At 49.2% G+C, this 12,420-nt stretch overlaps 1 long non-coding RNA gene across 2 annotated transcripts; it reads right to left on the reverse strand.

The window, feature by feature from the left end:
- Positions 1–332: 332 nt before the first annotated feature.
- On the reverse strand, positions 333–6,756 carry LOC310881871. Of its 2 annotated transcripts, XR_014572644.1 has the most exons (3): positions 5,942–6,725; positions 5,610–5,851; positions 333–4,618 (listed from the first exon to the last, which is right to left on the reverse strand). It is a non-coding gene; the product is annotated as an uncharacterized lncRNA (long non-coding RNA). The 2 variants fall into 2 exon arrangements; XR_014572645.1 differs by lacking the exon at positions 333–4,618 and having other exon boundaries at positions 5,284–5,851; positions 5,942–6,756.
- Between the last annotated feature and the right edge of the window lie 5,664 nt (positions 6,757–12,420).

Raw genomic sequence — 12,420 nt, forward strand, 5'->3', positions numbered from 1 at the left:
CAGCACATTGGTTGGCAGCGCTGTATTAAGTGTTACTTCTCCAAATCGTGCAGCAAAGGGCCTTGTCGCTTCCTTTTCCTTCATGGGTGCAATATTTGTTTTATAATCACCATAAAAGGCAAAAGGCAGGAGGCAGTTTTCACTGTGTTTTGTTCTGCTCTTTGGCTGCTTACCCAGGGTTTCCACCAGCTTCAGGACTTGCAGGAAATGTGAGGACTGGGGCAGGCACAGGAGGGGGAGAGGAGGAACCGTCTCAGACATACTGGCTCCGTACCTCCGATGAAACCAGCTTTTAAAATCTTGCCTTGATTAAGCCTGGGGAATGCCCTTTCACTCTGCATTTAGTGGCAGAGAGCCTGGGCACAGGCTGGTCCTTGACACACTGCTCTGGAGCCAGATTCACCTCCACAATGGATGGAAACCTCCAGCTGGGGTTGGGTTGGCCTTGCTTGGCACAATTTTGCCATCGAGAACGAAACCCACAGATTTGCTGGAAGAAACCCCATAACATCGTTGCAAATGGGCCTGAATAGTCCCAGAATTTCTGCAGGCGTACTGGGTCTGCTGGGCGGCAGTGCTGCACACAGAAGTGCCGCTTTTATTTCCTCGGATTGACAAAATATTGCATGAAACAGCAGTGACAGAAACACGGCTCAGCTCCAGCAACTGACTGCACAAAAAAAAAATAAAATCCCTGTCCAGGACATGTTGTCCATCAAAACCAGCCTCTAAAACCAATTTCCTGTCTTTTCCTTGTGCCAAGGCTGTAGCAGTAAGAAAGCTGTTGTAAAAAAAAAAAAACACCTTTCTTGACCTGCCAAACTGGGGAGATATTGCAAAGGTTATTATTTAAGAGTAAAAGTAAAAGGAACCCTGCTGGGCAAAGGGCTGGATGATGGGGCTGTGCTGGAATGGCTTCATGGGCACGAGGAGGGCCAGAACTATAATCCCTGTTGCCAAGGCTAAATTATAACATCTCCGTTATTTTCTGTTTTGGTCGCTGTTCAGTGCAAAAACAATACTCCCTCAGTTGTTAACATTTCCTACTAATGAATTCATGTTTCTCCTGTGGAAGGTGGTAGGTGTTATGTGTGCAGCTAGTGCTTGATTAATATGAACATTCAGGCAGGACTTGAACCCAACCTCGGAGGAGGGAGGGCGGCTCTACCCATAAATACCTCATCCGCTTTCATTCTGTGCACTGGCAGGGGCTGGAAGCACCAAAATGCCCAAGGAAAAACGTTTTTAAGACCTCTCCAACTTGCCCAGATGCACCGAGCAGGAGGAACTCACCAGAAATGCAGTCTGCGTTTAATTTCCAGCCCGGTTTTGCAAATACCTGTGGCAGAACCAGCACTCAGGGAACGGCCTGGCCACATCAGGTGCTCAGCTCACACCAAGAGGGAGTGGGGACAGACGGACGGGCCTGGTGTCTTGGAGGGATACACAGAGGCTAAAACAAGCAGCAGGCCCCATGCCAGCAGCAGTGCCGACAGCGAGATCCCAATTCACCCCTGGGCTGGGGATTCAGGTAGACACACAGCAGAGGGGACACTACTTGTCCCCCCTCTGCAGATGATGTGGGGCTGTGGCACAGGTTTGGGGCTACTCCAACCTTCTTCTGCCTTGGGGACCCCACAGGACTCCCCCTCACAACGCTCATCACACCTCCTTTTCGTGGTTTACAGTGTAAATGCCTTAATCTGCGCCAGTCATCCAAAACTTCCGTGAATGGAGAGAAATAGGCACCCATGAGGGTGATTCATCTTGTCCTTATGGAGCTGTCTAAAATAGGTCAATGAATCACGCTCTAAAAATGCTTTTTTCTCCTACAAACCAGCAAGGGAGTTTCAAGGATGAGCTCAGATGTAGATGCCTACCTTGTGGACATCTGAGGATGCATTTGCCATCCTACCTCTCTATTTCTTCTTTCTGTGTGGGCTGGCCCAGGGAAGGCATTTCAGAAACCTGCAGGGAAGGAGCAGCTTTTATTTGGAGAAAACCTACCAGTCTGATGCGGGATCCCAGTGTCTCCCATAAGCTGGGTGCCCCCATCCAGCCCCCTGGATGGTGACACCCTCCCACCAGGGCACCAAGGCTCACTGGTGCATCTTCAGGCTTTCTCCAGCAGCACACCAAAGTCTCTCCCAGGTACAGATGGTGTCTGGGGCTTGCAGCCAGCGGGTAGCAGCACCCAGAGGACTCACGGTCTGTGCCACTCTCACAAATACTGATGGTTGGCAAAGCGTGGCCTCAGGTGAGTGGGTGGATCACTGAACAACCACCTGCACCTGCACCTACACGCAGGCACCGATACAGCTTTTATTCTGACCGAGCCTAGACCCCACAAAACTTGTGAAAGGCCCATACCCCGATCATCGCTTTTCCTTCAGCCTGTCCAAGGTCTCTGCCCCTGCCAACAGGGCACGGGATCCTGAGGCTGCTCCCCAGCTTCCTTGCAGACTCTGTTCAGTTCCTGGCACCAGTCCTGGCCACATTTCTGGCCACAGCTGTTCGGCCAGGTCACCCGCCTGGGATTCCTGATCCATCCCAAGCTCATGGTCAACTCTCATTTAAACCTGATTTTTCTCGGTGCTATCAGCACCACACAACGTTCAGTTTGTGAACATCTTGCCAGGTGCCGCCAGGGCCAGAGATGCTGCTCAGGTCAGGGCCTTCGGTTTCACTCTCCCCACTGACAGGGCAGTGGAAACACATGGATGGGAATCACACAGTTCAGCAAGAGAAAAGAGAGCTTCTCAGCAAAATTTGCAGGTTTTGCCTTCTGCCCTGACAGTTACAGAAGCTCATACCAGACTCATCTATATCAATCCCGCTCGCTCTCACTGCTCTGTCACAACCACCATTAATCTCCGCCAACACCAATGCTCCGAGCAGACACCCGGAGCTTCCCTCTAATGAATTGCACGGGAAGGGTGGAGATGGGTCAGCCCTTTCCATGAGCAAGAACAGCCAAGGGCATCACAAGCATACGAGAGCAATCTGCTTATGGCCTCGTTGCTCCAGCCTGCCTGGAAAGCTGCCACCACTTTGCCTGTTCCGAATTTGCCACCTCGCAGCTCAGATTCTGCAACCTCGGGCACGTGAGTCTAGTCTTCGGCTGGCAGAAGTCAGCTGAAGGCACCTACCTGGCTCTGTATTTCACTGTAACCGCCTTTCCAAAGGCAAACAGGGAACACTTCTCATGTCAAGGTCTAGGTGATGTCCATACCTAGACAATCACAACACAATCAGGCTACCAGCCGGCATGGTACCGAGAAGAAGGTCATTCCAAGGGGTCTCTTGGGCAGACTGGCAAGTAAACAGCGGGCACTTAATAATATAGCCAGTGTGCTCCTCGGCTCTTGAAAAAGCTCTAACAGGTATAAATTATTTTACCTGCACTGGCTTCAGTGGAGTGTCAGAGCTGAAACCTTATTACAATGTTTATTCATTTATGTTCGGAGTTTAGTCAATCCAGACATCTGTCTTTAACACAGCATATTAACGATACTGCCAATGGCTCCGAGTTTAATTTTATGCATACATGAAAAGCGTAACTTCAGTCGTGCCACACACTCCTGATTTACAGACAAAATGAATAGCAGCTCTACCAGTTTACAACCGCCTGATTGATGCTGTGATGTCTGTAATATAAAATTAAATGGAAGGGCATTATCTGTGGGAGGACGGCTGGGCAGCGCCGTCCGGGGCTGGCGGTGGGAGCAGGCTGGGCATCCTGCCGTGGCAGCCCTCGGACCAAGCAGAGCCTCCTCTCCGGGCTGCTTCACCCCCTCCTTTGCACATCTTGGATCGCTCAAGTGCTTGTTTGTAAGCGCATCAGAGCACGGTTATGATTAACAGCTCGGCTTGCTTGCTCAGCCGGTGTATCTGCTTATCAGGAGAGTCATCTCCTGCAGGTGATTAGGGGATTACCTCCCGGCACTGCTCTATGCACCTCTCCTGCTACCAGCACCTCGTGGAGGTTGGCAGCTGATCGTGCTCTGTGAAGCTTCACAGGGGTCCCTGGGGCCACCTCACAGCAGGGGACACCAACCTGCTGCCTCCGGCCACGCGGAGCCGTTTCCCTTCCACCTCAGTGCGTGGATTAATGCAATAATGGGAAAGCAGGCAAGGTTCAGCCATGGGAATGTGAAAGCATCGGTACCTTTAATTTTTAATTGCTTCTCATCGGCTGGCATCGGGGAGGATGAAGTTTCCTGAAATTTTAATTGGCAAACCCACTGACCCATTTCCTTCTGTGTCCCTGGGTGGCAGCACAGGGAGCGCATTGGGCTGGCAAGAGGACGTGCTCCACGCCAGGACTGGAGGTCTGGGGCTGAGAAAACCCCAAACCCTTTCCCAAGAAGACATCTGGCAGCTAGAAAGCACTTGTTTTGCAAGGGCCAACAACACTGTTTTTCCTGCTGATTCTTGGTAGATTTCTTCAGTCAGAGAGATACAGACACATCTAGGGGACAGAGCTGCGGACACTGCCCTGACAGCAAGGAACCTCCTCTTGTCCTTGCAGAAATCACTCAAGGATGGCTTCCCCCAACAGTTCCAATCCCCCCAGTGAGCCCAGAGTCACTGGAGCTTTTTCTGATCCACCCAGAAACTGGAAAAGAAATGAAGAGATGGGGTAAATCAGAGAGAAAAATGTTCTCCTCAAAATCAAAACCAAGCAAGCCAAACCTGCCGAAGAGGGTCAGTTTTGGTGAAATTGTTGGGTGACAAGTCACAAAGTTCACCTAAACCACCTTTATTCCACCCAAAGTATGTCAGGGCAGCCGAGGATCTGCCCTGGGCCTTGGAATGCCTTAAGCAAAGCTCTGAGCAGCGAAGGCGCAGGCAGGTGTTGGCTCTGCTGGAGGATGGCAGAAGCAGAAATCCCTTTCAGAAGGGGGAAGCTGGGAGGAAATCCTGCCAGATGAGATTCCTGACATTGCTGTGCAGATGCAGGATACTCCAATGTTCTGGATAATCACAGGAACTGGGAGCTGGGCATGGAACCAGTGCCAAATGCACTGTGCAGGGCTGGGGAACCGGCGCTGGGCTTTCCCCAGGGAATATTTCTCCCAAGCAGCAAGTCCTGGCCACCACCTGGATGAGAAATACCTTGAATGATGCCTGGCCTCAAAGAGACAGGGAAAACCGTGTCAAACTGACATCGTTTCCATGCCTCATTTTCATAGAATATATAGTATTGTTTAACAAGGAGAAAAAATCTCCTAGAAGGAGGCTGCCAATCACAGAAAGAGGCTTAAAATCCTGTTATACATGAATATGAATTCAGAGTCATATATAAAATAACATTCTTGTCAGTCAGGAGCTGTGTTATAGACACAAACCTGACGTCAAATCCAAGCATAACAAGGAAGCTGACTGAATGACAGATTGCATGGACGACTTCCAGAATCAGGCTTTAAAACGCAGTTGGCCAGACACCGACTTCAGCAGCATTTAGAGATGAACTCACCATTTAAAGTTTCAAGTTTCATTTTTAAGGAAAACAACGTGCTCTGTTACCCAGATGGAGGTTTTCTTTGAAAAGAAGTCATTAACTTTTAAATCGCCTGATGTCATCCACCACTGATACATACACACACCTACGCGTGCGGAGCAGACAAAGAAGCTCACCACAATCCACTTCAAGGTGATGTGTAATGTCTTCAGAAAAAAAAAAAAGGCAAAAAGAAAACCCAGAGAACCCTCCAAAGAGCTGACTGGGTATTTAAAAGCAGTTTTTAATCTGTACACAAAATTCAGTGATAAAGTAGCGTGTCCTAGGGGAGAGCAATCGCAGGAAATGGGAGGAATATGTCCAGCACTCTCCCCAAATTAGGACTTCCTACAAAAAAATCAGAAAAAATCCTTAATGCCTGGTGCAGCTGGGAAAACATTCATAATTCAGAAAGGCAGATGCTGCCTTGAGCCTCACCGAGCCATGGCCAGGGGAGAAGAGAGGGAAGTGCTGCCGCAGTGCGAGGCCAGGAGGGCTGCCTCCCCTCCACCCAGAGCCCAGCAGCGTGCTCGGGCTCGCTCAGCACCACACTGGATGAAGCATGAAGCAGCTCTGCCAGGAGGCAGCAATGCGTGTTGCCCTCTAGATGACAGCAACGCCACCTCTCAGCATAGTCTCGCTAGAGATGCTTGCTTCTCCCATCTCCAGCACTGATGCTTCGCAAGCTTAGCCCTCGCTGCCTTGGAAATTAAGATTTAATAGGGATTCAGGAAGGTGGCTTCTTTATGCAGGTTTAAAACTAATTAATTAGTCAGGGTATAGTTGAGAACAAACCTGGAAAAAATCAGCTGGCATTTCAGTATTATGAGATAACCACCACAATTATTTGCAAATCGATGTGTCTCCTTAGATTTAAAATGACAGCTCATTCCTCTGTGTTAAACACCAACTAAGATTATTAAAAACATCTATTGAGGCTTTAGCATCACTGCAGTGAAATGTTCATCAGTCTCATGCTTATTAGGGCTCTAAAGAATAGATATATTTTTAATAATCAATTGCCATTTAAAATACCATAACATTCCAATTAGACACAAATTAAACTTAAACATCCCAAATAAATTAACTTTTTATTTAAAATGCTAATTGAATCAAAACGTTTATGGCTTTTAAACATTGTTCCTTCAATTCTTGTTTGAATAAAGGTGTGTTGCACTGCACAAAACACGAGTTTCGATGTTCATGCTGCTCAGGCTGTGCTGTGCTCCTCCACAGACTGTTTTCACAGCAAAAGGAACTGCCACACACCAGGAAATTAGGTCTGTTAACGAAGCAGCTAATCAAAGCCTTGACACTGCAATTTGCCGGCCAGCCTCGGTTGGTGGCTTCAGGTGCGGGCAGCCGAGCTCATGCCCCAGGGGGCAGGTGAGTGGCAGCACATCCCTCGCTGCAGCCTGAGACCCAGAAAACAGGTGTGGAAATCTTCCCCATCAGGAAATTATTTATTTTCAATAGTGTTTGAGTCATGGCTGAGCCACTGCTGATAGGATGCAGGGTGCAGGGGCGTAGTGGAAAAGAGATCCCCATGGGATTCGTGCAGGGCTGTGAGGGGAATCCTTCCCTCCCACTGCACCAACTCAGACTCTGGTTAGCAGCCTCAGCAAAGGGGATTAGAAAACGGATTGTGGAAAAGGGAATATCCCTTCTAGAGCTGGAGTCAGCCTCCCTGTGTCAGTTTTCATCCAAGATACTGGAAAGGGAATATGTTTTTCCTCTGTCAGGGGGTTTACACACTTTCAGTGGGGAAAGAGAAGGTGTTAAAGTCTTCTTTCAGTGCAGGAGTTTTCCACAACGTTAGATTTTCACCAAAGAAAACCTTCAACTATTTATGCCTCCTCTGTGTTTCCCTGTGTTTTGGCAGCATTCACAGAAAGAAGCCCTGTCCCGTGCAGAAGCTCAGTTTGTCACTCTGCACCTCAACTCCAGAGTCGCCTCCTTCCCTTGCAAATATGGATTAACATCCCCCACCAGGTCTTCTTATGATCAGAATAATCTCTCCTATTCCTAGCCAGAAAGACAATAGCAACTCTTTTTGTACAGATGTGCTCCACTTCATGGTCGAGTCCCCTCAACCCAAGTGGACAGCACGTTTAAAAGAAAAGGAAGAACTACCTCGCACAGAGTAGCTTTGTGCTGCTTGCAGTAGGCAAGTCAGAGGCCAAGCTCAAGGCAAGGTCTTGGAGCTCCCCTACAAGTAGGTGATGCTTGCAGGAGCTCGAACTCCAGCGCTCCTCCTCAGTCCCTCAGGATTTGTCCAGGTCTGAAGGATGCAAATTGCATCCTCTGGAATTCATTGCTGCAAAGGTCAACGTTTCCAGTCCCGAATTGATTGTTCACCATCACAATTAGCAGAAAAGAACAGAAAGTGCAACAACCCGCTTGAAACAATACACCAAAACCCAGGGGCTTCACTGCCTCTTTTGTTTGTCTGGGATTATCCTTATTGTTATTTTATAATCCTCTGAGTACATCTTCTTGCAGAGAGAGGCACTTTCAGCGTGCTGACTCTGAGCCATCAGCAATGATCTATCTGGAGAGCAGGATTAGAGGTCGCATCATTTAAACTACAGAAATCAATTGAGATTCATCAGATGCCTTGCTGTTCCACATTCTTTTAATTGTTATTTTTATTGCCATCACTTTTTCTAAAGCTTCCTGGAAATTAGAGATAGAAAAGGCTTATTAAGATGTGCAGGTTTTCTCAGCAGATGCAACCCAGGGATGATCCCAGTTTGTCTGGTGTGAGATGTGCCAAGCAGCAAAGCTCCCACCACTTCAGCGCTGCCCTGATGAGGCTGCCATCCATCCCAGCCTCTCCTTTACACCACCTGCCACACGTGTGCCTGTAAGGTTTGGGAAGCAAACAACCTCGACACAGGATCAACTCCTTAAAACCCTTGAATAAACAGATGTCCTGCAGGAGAACAACATGCGGAGATGGGATTTTATTGGGGAGGGAGTGTTTGGGGACTGCATTTCTAGAAGAAGCTAGCTTTCCACCAAAATCTGTGCCTGATTTGATGTTTTCCATCAAAGCTGTCTTTGGGGTGCATGCACTTTTCTTAAGGAAAAAAGAGTTTGGTGTCGGTTGTGTTGGAAACTCATGGTCCTTCCAGGCACGTCAAGCTCTCATCGCAGCCCCTTCTTGGGGCCAAGTGAGAAATAAGGCAGCAGAGAGCAGGCATTTTAGATGCACTTCACTGGCAGCCAAGCAGTTAACAAAGCGCTGATAAGGAGGGCGATGCCCTGCTCGCATAGCGTGGCCGTGTGCGAGGCATCCCCTCGCTGGCAGGGCAGCAGATGCGCCCGGGCAGACCCGCTCCATCTCTGTCAGGTGCAACCTGCAGCGTTATTTTAAAGGAGATTTTTGCACTTTATCTTTTGTATCGAGCGGCGTGCGAGTCCAGCTCAGTTGCTAAGCAACATCCCCAGCGGGCCCAGGGCTTCCTTCCTCCTACAAATGGGAAACAACAACACCACAAATCCCTCCGTGTTCGCCAAAATGAGGCAAAGCCCTCCGAGTCAGTGATCCTAATTGCAACCTCCCCTCCAAGGGCTTGGTCCTGCTGGGACGGGAAGAAGGCACGTGACTGCTGTCATGATGCACGGGGTTTCAAGCCACAGAAGGAGAGCAGAGCACGGTGTGGGGGCAGAAATAGCACGAGCAGCCCTACTGCTCCCTTTCGCTGGGATGTGTTTGGTTTTGCAGATTCCCCACACCTTATCTCAGCTGTTTGCTGCTCACCCAAACTTCACACCATCGCAGCAGAGTCTGCTTACTTAGGATTTCTTTTTTTCCTAAGAGCAAATTATAGCCGCAAGCAAAAATCTCCAACAATTTGTGTTATCATATGATGTTTCCAGTGCTTACAGGTCTTCCCATGCCTGTAGCTGTTGGATGCCTTTCTCAAGGGCTCTTTGTGTGGAGGAGTCTCCCCTTTTCACTGCTGTCATTTCCAAAGGCTTTTGGAGCTCTGCAGCTCCTGTGGCCGTCAAGCGAAGGTAAATTTTTTCTCCCCTCCCCAGCTCCAGCTCAGCCAGCCAACCTCCAAGCACCCAAAATCAGAAGCTGCAGGGCCCAGATGCCTTAATCACCTCGTGTCTAACTGTGCAAATGCTGCAAGAGGAAAACACTGCTGTAGAAACCTCAGATATATCTGCATTACCGTGGAAAGCTTCCTGGCTAATTAGCAGGACTCCGGGCAAATTAGGCTGAGAGAAATGAGCAGCTCTTCCACCTTTCCTCTCTGTGCAGACGGAGCAGCCCATCCAGCAGTGCCCCCCTGCCTCGCATGAGCTTTTTGGCCTGTTTTTCCCTCGAGCAGCAGCTCTGCCAAGCAGGAGGGCGGTTGGTGGGGCGGGTGGGTGCCCAGCGGGGCCGCACGACGCAATTTGCGCCGGCTCGTCGCAGCGGCCCCGCAGCCCGCGGGTGCCAGGCAGGCGGGAGAGCGATGGGAAGAGGCATGCTTTGAACTCGGCGGTGTCAAAATAAAGCGATTTGCACGCCTGATCACAGCCTTGTCACGCCGTCGGCTCGGCAGCAGGCACGGCTACGCACGCTGTGATCTCGGCGCGGCGCTGCCATGAAAGCAGCCCCGCACAAAGGAGCGAAGGCGAAAAGCGGAGAGCGAGGATTTGTTTGTGCTGCTCCGCGTACGGCCGGCGGATGATAAAACCTTGCAGAAGTGCCTTTGATGGAGATGTTTGCTTGGGAAAACATGAGGAATTACAAACTCAGCTGGGAGCATTAGTGATGTCCTGGCCGCCTCGGTGCCCTCCTGCCTGCACCCCACAGGCGGCCTGGTGGAAAGGCTCCCGCGCTGCTGCTCTGCCTCCCAAACAGCTTGCAAACTGAGCTCACGTGTTATTAGACTTTGTTTCCCTAAACTGGGCCATTTAACATCCCAATTACTTGGCATGAGTGTTATTAAGATTATAATCCACTATTATCCTTATTGCAGGCAGACAGCCTGTCGCACAAGGTGCCTTATGAGCCCAAGCAGGTAACGCTCTTCCTCCTGCAGTTTTCATATGCATTAATTATTATTTTTATTTTTTTTTTCATAACACACTTGTAGGCTTAGACTAATAGATGGAAAACAACTCCAGATTGTCTAAAAGTTGCAGATATCATTAGGTAATGAATAATCAAAATTTCTTTTAATGATTTTAATTAATTTTACTTAGTGGCATTTTCAATAGCTGTGCAGTTTATACACTCACTCTTCCTTCCCATCATTTGGGAGTTTTGCCAGTGGCTTCATTACTTTCAGGTTCCTTTCAGCTTGTCTGTCTCAGGAGTGAAGATGCTATCAAAATAAGGACCTGGAGCTGCCATCTGCATGGCAGGAAGCTGTTAGCAGCTCGCCATTTAATAACATACATGGTCTGTGACACAGAGCCAAGGTTGGCAGGTTCCCCCACACACTCCAGGAATGCAAGCAGGGCAAATTTAGCCACATTTAGGTTCTTGTAAAACAAGCTTTTACAGAACTCCCAAAAAATAAACGTTTCCATAAAATGTAAGCACAATAGAAAAAAAAAAAATAATAGTGTGGTTTTTTTTCCTAAGCAAACATTTTCCTGCTTGTCTTGCAGCTGAGATATTGCAATTTTATGCTAGTGCATGTGGCCAGAGAGCGTTGCTGAATAGGAACAGATGGGCAATGTATGCAAATCGCTCCAGTGAAATGGAGACTAACGAGTTTGTGGTGACCCAGGAATCCCGCCGCAGGAAAGCGCGGGGGCGGCAGGGCACGCAGCGAGGCTTTTCCACGTGCGGCCTCGCTGATGGATGGATGCAGGAAAAAAGTTCTTGCACAGAACTCCGTGGTACCCCAACACCAGTGAGCTGCTCCAGGTGCCGGGGAACCCTCCTGGATGAAGACCAAAGGGAAATGTTAGCGTTTCTGTGGCTTGCGGAGGCTCTGTCACCGCTCCCCACGCATGCCAACTGCAGACGTGTACAGCAGAGTTCCCTACAAGCGCGCTCAGAGGCTTCAGGATTTGGCGCTACATGACATCTGAATCACGAAAAGTCCCAAGGTGACGAGCCGAGGGTCGGTATCACCTCCTGAAGCACCTGTCTGGGGCATCTTGTCCTTGTTCTGCCAGCAGCCCTGTTGGCAGGCGGATCCCACCTCCCCTGCGCCGGGAGGGATGGCAGCCCACACGATGTGACATCTGGGGGTAAGGCAGCGGTCCTTGTTCCCAAATGCTTTGTTCCACATTGCAGTAAGATGGCAACAGCACTGCCAACTCCCACCTAACGCCCCGAGCCGGCTTCTGCTGGAGACAACAGCGATTCGCCCCCTAATTACAAAGGGAACTTGAGGAGGTTCCTTGATGTAAGGGCCATCTTATCTCCCAGGGAATCTCCATTTAAATCAGTCGGACTGTGACGATTTGCATCAGCCAAGGATCTGACCTCCAAGATTGTGACACTGGTGTCAGCACCGAGGTGTACAAAGTAGAGATCATCTCTACCCAGGGGAAACCTTGTTTTTCAAAAAGCTGTCCATTGATTTAGCCATAAAACAGGACAAATTTTTAAACTGCACGTGAATTGGGGCTTTATTATTCCTTATCTACTTTTTGATATGGTTGGTAAATTTGTTTGAGCCAAAATGTTATAAAAATGCACTTTAAAGCCCTAATAAAACCGGAGTTAACATTATGCACAGCTTGAAACCCTGGGAATTAAATACAAGGCAAAGGAAACCTGTTCCAGCTCTCCCTTAAAATAAACCCTAGAATTAAACACAGCCTTCAACTTGTCTGCAACACAACCTTGAGTGCACGAGTGGCAGGACCTGGCACAAGCCATCACAGCACCACTGAGCACAGAGGAGGCTGCGGGTGCCCCATCACGGAAAATGCAGCTCCCAGGAGCACGG

This window comes from Anser anser, assembly GCF_964211835.1.
Source record: "Anser anser genome assembly, chromosome: 15".
In the NCBI taxonomy this organism is placed as follows: domain Eukaryota; kingdom Metazoa; phylum Chordata; class Aves; order Anseriformes; family Anatidae; genus Anser; species Anser anser.